General features: G+C 42.7%; 1 pseudogene; it reads left to right on the forward strand.

Annotated features, from left to right (window-relative positions):
• Nucleotides 1-6,029: 6,029 nt before the first annotated feature.
• LOC123520975 lies at nucleotides 6,030-7,382 on the forward strand (annotated as a pseudogene).
• The last annotated feature ends 1,225 nt before the right edge of the window (nucleotides 7,383-8,607 follow it).

Genomic DNA, 8,607 nt, shown 5'->3' on the forward strand with positions numbered 1-8,607 from the left:
GAAGAACACATCAGCCTGTGTGATCACGAGGTGCCAAAGGGATTAGTTATCTGGCGTCAAAGAACAAAAAACCATGATTGTGTGCTCACCTCCGTGATACGATCCATGCAGACAAATGGGTGCATAAGCAAATGTGGCGAAGAAAGCTAATGGTGCCTGGCTATCAAAAGCTATAGCGTCTGGGGTCTAAAAGGTTTAAAGGTAAACAAGCGGCCATCTAGCTCAGAAGCAACAAAGCCCACATGGAAGAAGCACACCAGCCTGTACGATCATGAGGTGTCGAAGGGATCAGGTATAAGGCATCATCAGAACAAAAAATCTTACCATAGTGAATGATGGGGGGAGTGTGGAGTGGAGACCCAAAGCCCATTTGTAGGCCACTGGAGATCCCCTTGCAGAGGGGTCTCAGGGAGGAGAAGAGCAAGACAGTGCGATGTAGCCCCCTTCCCCACTCCCCTCCCCACTATCATGATCCGAATTCTACCTTGCAAGTCTGCCTAGACCAGAGGATATACACTGGTACAGATAGGAACTAGAAACACAGGGAATCCAGGGCAGCTGATCCCTTCAGGACCAGTGGTGTGAGTGGTGATACTGGGAGGGTAGAGGGAGAGTGGGTTGGAAAGAGGGAACCGATTACAAGGAACTATATGTGACCTCCTCCCTGGGGGACAGACAACAGAAAAGTAGGTGAAGGGAGACGTCGGACAGGGCAAGATATGACAAAATAATAATTTATAAATTATCAAGGGCTCATGAGGGAGGGGCGAGTGAGGAGGGAGGGGAGTAAAAATGAGGACCTGATGCCGGGGGCTTAAGTGGACAGCAAATGTTTTGAGAATGATGAGGGCAATGAATGTACAAATGTGCTTTACACAATTGATGTATGTATGGATTGTGATAAGAGTTGTATGAGCCCCTAATAAAATGATTTTTTTAAAAGACAAACAAATAGCTTATTTTTTAAAAAAAAGAACTTTGGTAAAAATCTTTTAGTCACCGACACCGACTCCATTTTATAAATGAGAACTAGGATGCCCAAACAAGTTAAAGGTGCCATCTTTATTCCTCTCTATTCCAAAAACTAAACTAGGTTCGGAATCTAGACCTCCTAATTTTCAGCCAGCACTACTGCCCAAACCCCTCAAAGCGTAGGGGTGTGTGTGAGGTCCAAGCATGAAAGAGATGCACCATTGTTAAAGAATAAGGATGAAACTGTGGACTGCCTCGTGAATGGATGGATTACGAGGGCATTATGCTGAGGGTAGTGAGTTTCTCACCAAAGAGCAAATATTGTATGAGACCACTGTTATTTAAAAGAAAGAAAGGGTTTTTATACATTAAAAAAAAAAAAACAAAAAAAACACTGATGGTTTCCAAAGGCGGGAAGGGGAAGGAGGAAGTGGAAAGGAATAGGTTCATGTGTAGAAAGGTGTTAATTTGGGTGATATAATTTAAGAAACTATATCCTACCAGAGAAAGATGGGCCAAAAAGGAGGGAAGAGGCAATAGGGCAAGCCATTAGGAGGGTTGATAAGTTATTTAAGTTGTTGAATGTGAAAATGATGATCTGATATGTAAGCCTAATTCACAATTGAAGTTTTTTCTAAAAAAAAAAAAAATCACCCTAGAAAAACAGTGATCCTAAACCTTCACCCAATTCACAATAAAAAGGGTTTTTTTAAACTATTTTTTTAATGAGGAGCTGATACCAAGGGCTCAAGTAGGAATGCAATGTTTTGAGAATGATGAGGGCAACAAATGTACAAATGTACTTGACACAATAGATGTATGTATGGATTGTGATAAGAGTTGTACGAGCCTCAAATAAAATTATTTTTTTTAAAAACTTTTTTTAAGGATAGGAAATAATTAAGAATGCTCAGGAGCCGTGGTGGCATAGTAGGTTATGTATTGGGCTGCTAAACGCAAGCCAGATCAGCAATTCAAAACCACCAGCCGCTCCATGGGAGAAAGATGAAACTTTCTACTCTTGTAAAGAGTTACTGTCTCGCCACCCACAGGAACAGTTCTGTTCTGCCCTACAGGGTCACCAGGAGTCCAAATTAACTCCATGGGAGTGAGTTTAAATGATGGGACTGGAACGCACATGGCCCCCTGGGCAGAACTGGCACATTCAACTCAAAGTTCTTTTTTTTTTTTTTTCAACTAAGTTCTTACAGACTTGTTTAATTTGGACGCAAAAGAAACAATTATCTCAAACTTTTAATGAAACAAGTCTTATTCTAATAAATAAGCCACTGAACTTGGAATAGACTGCCACGTTGGTGTACGATATTGAGAGAACCCGAGACCACACGGAGTATTGAGTGGAGACCGATATCTCTGGCATTCTGACCCAACACTTGTTTAGACAATCACTTATAACACTGGTATCTCGGCAATGGAAGGCACCAAAGCTTTCAGGGATACAAGGCAGGCTAAGAATCAAGAGCTTGTATTTTTAAAACATCTACTTGAATGTGTATTAGGCAGATGCCTACCCATTTAGTCCTCACAATAGCACTGGCTACTATTATGCCCAATTTACAAAGCTCTTACTCATGGCGATGCTCTAGGCCAGCGGTTCTCAACCTGCGGGTCGAGACCCCTTTAGGGGTCGAACAACCCTTCCACAGGGGTTGCCCGATTCATAACAGTAGCAAAATGACAGTAATGAGGTAGTAATGAAAATAATATTATGGTTGGGGGGTCACCACAACATGAAGAACTGTATTAAAGTGTTGCGGCAGTAGGAAGGTTGAGAACCACTGCTCTGGGCAGTGCCCCCGCTGCTGCTGCCACACACATCCCCACCACCACCACCACATGCTAGCTGTGTGACCTTGGCCTAATAGCATTGCCTCTATTTCTCCATGTGTGAAATGAAGATAACACTACTTTACAGTGTTGTTATGGAATTGCCCTTGGCATATACCCACTAAACCCACAGCCATCCACTCAATCCTGGCTCATAGGGACAGAGTCCCTACAGGACAGAGTAGATCTGCTCATTGAGCTTCTAAAACTGTCCATCTTTACGGGAGAATTCAGGTTCGCCTTTCTCCCTCAGAGCAGATGATGTGTTTGAAAGGCTGACTTTACTGTGAGCAGCCGTCACTTCGCCCACTGTACTCCCAGTTAATAATAATCTTAAGTCAGCTCTTACTATTGCTATTTATATGCAAGGCTAGGTGTTCTCATGGCAGGTAATTCAAAACCTGAACTTCTCCATCCCACCAATTTGCTCTGGGAAATACTGGGCTGTGGGGAGATATCATAAGATCCTTTGAGAAGTCAATGAAAACGATGAGCTTACTCCCCCAGAAAAGCCTTCACAGTAGAAACATCACATACAATTTTGCTTATAATTTCAGAAGACTTAAACCAAAGATCCTCATATGCACATCAGACAATAAATATGCCTCATATGCATGCCAAACAATGAATAAGGAAAACTGAAAAAGAATTCATGCATCTGAATCATAGTGCTGGTGAAGAATACTGAAAGTACCATGCGCTGCCAAAAGGGGCAGATAAATCTGTCTGAGAAGAAGTACAAACAGAATGCTACTTTGAAACAAGGATATCAAGACTTTGTCTCACATGCTTTGGACATGTTATCAGAAGAGACCAGTCCCTGGAAAAGGACACCGCTTACTAAAACAGAAGGTTGTAGCAGTTACATAATTTATCAACTTGCAAAGGAGTGGAGTCTAGCCTGTCAATCAGGTCACAGCCAATGAGGCCTCTGTGTGGGGATGGCCTTCTGAGGATTCTGGGAACTCCTTTCTTCCTTCCTGGAGGTGGGACACACAAACTTTCCTCCTGTTAACAAGCCACATGGAGCTAAGCTGATAGAGCCAGAGCCCTCCCTGGAGCTGGAGGAGCCACGTGGAAACCCATGCAAGCACTGAGATGCTTTCACCACCACTGGATCCACAAGATTTTGTACCCACTGGCACGTGATCTTCTTGAATTAGGCATCACTGCATGTGTTGAGAGAGTCTGAAGAGGAATTTATAGACTGGTATCAGGCATATGGGCTAATATCAGACTTATGGACTTGGACCAGGCTGGGATGTTTTCTTAAAATACAATCACTCTTTGATATAAAGTTCTCTATTACACACAGATGAGTGTCTATGAATTTGTTTCTCTAGTAAACCCAAACTAACAAAAAGAGGAAGACCCTCAATGAAATGGATTGACACACTAACTACAAAATTGGCTTAAACACAACTATTGTGAGGATGGCATATGACTGGGTGGTGTTTCTTTCCATTGAAAATAGCATCATTAAAAAAAATAATTAAAAAAAAAAGAAAATAGCATCATCATGAGTCAGAACTGATTCAATGGCACCAACCAACAGTACAAATCAAACTTCAATCTTCACTGAGTTTTAGATAACTAATAAACTAGAAAGAAAATACTATAGACCAAGAGGGTGCAGGGACGAGGGAACTTCATAATAAACTGAGTAGGAAGAAATGCGAAACTTGGGACCTATTTACCTTAAAGGCTGATGATGGAAAAGTGGTTAGAACTCCACACAGGCAATCTGTGAACAACTGAAAAATGATGTTTCGACATTCTAATACCCAAAGTTCACTGCACTTTGTTCTTCTCTGCACACTCACTGGACAGCTACATGGAAGACATCGGCTAAACGAATGTAAGGTCGCTTATCCTCCATGAAATTGTCCTGCTGCTAGGGTTCCCCAGCCTCTCTCTGTCTGACAGCAGGTCTTTCGGTGCTGAGGCAGGCTCCTTCCTAGCTGTCTTTAGACGTTTTCATTTTTTTATAAGTTTTGCATTCCTCTTACATGATATTATTTTTAATGTCTATATTTGTCCTTTTTTGGCATTCTGAACATTCTTTGATTTTAGGTAAGATGTGAGACAGAAACGGAACTTCCAGAAGGACCACACTACATGAAGAAGATTGGGTGGCATCGAGATTGAAGGAAGGCTGTGATACACAGATGCACAGGCAGACTTGCTGAAAGGATTTACTTAAGACTTGCTTAAAGGATTTACTGATGAAGATCACTGCCTGATATCAGGATGGATAACAACGTAATGTTAAGAACGGAAAAATCCCTGACCACGGGAGCAATAAACCGCATCACAACAAACCTCAAAAAGGATCAACGTTGTAAAGGATATTTTATTTGGATCCACCATCAGCACTCACGGAAGGTGCAGTAAAGAAATCAAACAGCATGTCCCATGGGACAAATCTGCTTCAAAAGAGCTCTTGTAATGCATCAAAGACGAAAGATGTCCCCTTGAGGACTAAGGTGCCCCTGACCCGAGCCGTGGTGTTTTCAGTCACCTCATGCATACGAAAGCTGGACAATGAATAGGCAGTTTGAAGACAAAGTGTCTTTGAATTACAGTGTCTGCAAAGAATGTTGAACACACCACGTATGACCGCAAGCCCAAACTAATCTGTCTTGGAAGAAGTACGGCCAGAATGTTGCATTCAAGTGAGGATAGCAAGACTTTGACACATAGGCTTTCAACGTGTTACCAGGATGGACCAATCCTTGGAAAAAGACATCGTGGTTGGTAAAGGAGAGGTCATCGATATGAATTGACATGGTGGCTGTGACAACGAGCTGAAGATAACAACTACAAGGTTGTATGTTCAGTCCTGTGAGAAGCAACCCGATGTCACCTCATAACAAGAACCCGGCCAAACAATGGTGCAGGGACATCAGAAGGAGACAGGAGTGCCCAGAGTCACAGGATCAAAAAGTATTAGTTGAAAGTCACCGTTTTAGGAGGTTTTATTATTGTTGTTAGGTGTTGTTGAGTCGGCTCCGACTCATAGCAACCTTATGTACAACAGAATGCAACACTCCTGGGTCCTACGCCACCCTCACAAGTGTTCTTAGGTTTGAGGCCATAGCTGCAGCCATTCTGTCAACCCATCTCGTCGTGGACTTTCCTCTTTTTCACTGCCCTTCTCTGTTAGCAAGCATGATGTCCTTCTCCAGAGGCTGGGCTCGCTTGTTAACATGTCCAAAGTAAGTGAGGTGCAGCCTCACTTCACCCTTGCCTCGAAAGAGTTTTCTGGTTGTATTTCGTCCAAGACACATGTGTTTGTTCTTTTGGTAGTCCATGATACTTTCAATATTCTTTGCCAGCACCATAATTCAAATGTATCAATTCTTCTGGTCTCCCTTATTCAATTATATAATTGAAAATACCGTGGCTTGGATCAGATACACCTTAGTATTCAAAGAAACCTTGCTGTTCAACACTTTAAAGAGATCTGGTGTAGCAGATTTAGCCAATGCAATTCATTTTTGATCTCTTGACTACTGCTGTAATGAGCATTGAATGTAGATCCAAGCAAGAAAAACTCCTTGACAACTTCAATCGTTTCTCCATTTATCCTGCAGCTACCTATTGGTCCAGTCGTGAGGATTTTGGTCTTCTTGACATTGAGTTGTAATCTATCAACAAGTGCTTCAATTCTTCCTCACTTTCACCAAGTAAGTACTCACCGATTGTTGTATTTTGTTCAGCTGTACACTAGGTGCTGTGTGGCAGAACGAATAATCTCTATGAATATGTTTCTAAACCTGCAAATATTTGGATTATGCTTGCAGTAACTGACTTTCTTTCCCTGTGTCACCTGCATAAAGAAAATAAAAATCCTCACAACGGACCAATAAACAGCATCATGATAATCAGACACAAGGTTCAAATTGTGAAAGATTTCATTATTCTTGGATCCACAATCAACACCCATGGAAGCAACAGTCACGAAATTAAATGATGTGCTGCACTGAGCAAATCTGCTTCAAAATGCCTCTTTAAAGTGTCAAAACGCAAAGCTGTCACCTTAAGGACTAAGGTGCCTCTTTGCCGTCTGAAGGTCAACCTGTGCAGCTTCAGTGGGTACAAGAATGACCCCAGCACAGGCGGCACTACACCAGTGCCCATGGAAAGGTTTTCCAGCTCCTTAAGGCAAAATGCGAATCAGCATTCCTTTCCGAGAGGAGCCCTCGGCAGATAAACTGGATGGTCCTCTACAGAAGGAAGCACAAAACGGGGCAATCAGAAGAAATTCAAAAGAAAAGAACCGGCCACGCAGTCAAATTCCAGAGGGCCATCCCTGGGGCATCTCTTGCTGATACAATGGCCAAGAGGAATCAGAAACCTGAAGTTAGAAAGGCCCAACGAGAACAGGCCATCAGGGCTGCCAAGGAAGGAAAAAAGGCAACACAGCCTTCTAAAAGGGCAGCAATGGCCACTCCGAAGGCCCCACAACGGCCGCACCTGAGCAAACGATCGTGAAGCCTGAGAGAGTGTGCGCTCCCTGGGCGGGTGGAAACGCGAAGTTGTCAGCTGAGACTTTCTAATAAAGATGCAACTATAAAAAGAAAAAAGAAGTAAGGTGCGCCTGACTCAAGACATGATATTTCTAATTGCCTCATATACATGGGCAAGATGGACTATTAATAAGGAAGACTGAAGAATAATTGATTCCTTTGATAATGGTATTGGCAAAGAATATTGAATATGCTTTGGATTTCCAGGAGAATGAACAAATCTGTCTTGGAAACAGTAGAGCCAGAATTCTGCTCCTTAAAAGCAAAGATGGAGAGACTTCATCTCATATGCGTTGGACATGTCAGCAGGAGGGACAGTCCCTGGAGAAGGACATGATGCTTGGTAAAGTAGAAGACTGTGGTGGTTACATAATTTCGTGGCAACTTGAACTATAGGGGTGGAGTCTAGCTTGTCAATCAGGTCACAGCTTGATGGTACCTCTCTGTGGGTGTGACCTCCTCAGAAGGAGGGGCCTGGGAACCTCCCCACTCTCTCGCTGCTTCACCTTCCTGCGGTGAAATCACATTCATGGGATTTTGCATCCACTGCTCTGTGATTTTCCTGCATTCTGCATCATTGCATGTGGTTACATGAGTCTGAAGAGGGATTTATGGACTAGTATCAGACTTATGGACTACTATCAGACTTATGGACTACTATCAGACCTATGGACTATCAGACTTACGTACTTGTATCAGACTTATGGACTACTATCAGACTTATGGACTAGTATCAGACTTATGGACTAGTATCAGACTTTTTTTTAAATCATTTTATTAGGGCCTCATACAACTCTTATTACAATTATGGACTAGTATCAGACTTATGGACTACTATCAGACTTATGTACTTGTATCAGACTTATGGACTACTATCACACTTATGGACTTGTATCACACTTATGGACTACTATCAGACTTGTGGATTTGATCTGGACTGGGCTGGGATATTTTCTTGATATAAAATTACCTCTGGACAAAAAAGCTCTCTCCTCCCCCACTATCATGATCCCAATTCCACCTTACAAATCCGGCTAGACTAGAGGATGTACACTGGTACAGATAGGAACTGGAAACACACAGAATCCAGAACAGATGATCCCTTCAGGACTAGTGGTGAGAGTGGCGATACCGGAGGGTAGAGGGAGGGTGGGGTAGAAAGGGGGAACCGATTATAAGGATCTACATATAACCTCCTCCCTGGGGGACAGACAACAGGGAAGTGGGTGAAGGGAGGGAGATGTCAGACAGTGTA

Source organism: Echinops telfairi, unplaced genomic scaffold (assembly GCF_000313985.2).
Source record: "Echinops telfairi isolate 266 unplaced genomic scaffold, ASM31398v2 ScPeMD7_7468;HRSCAF=8506_0, whole genome shotgun sequence".
Classification (NCBI taxonomy): domain Eukaryota; kingdom Metazoa; phylum Chordata; class Mammalia; order Afrosoricida; family Tenrecidae; genus Echinops; species Echinops telfairi.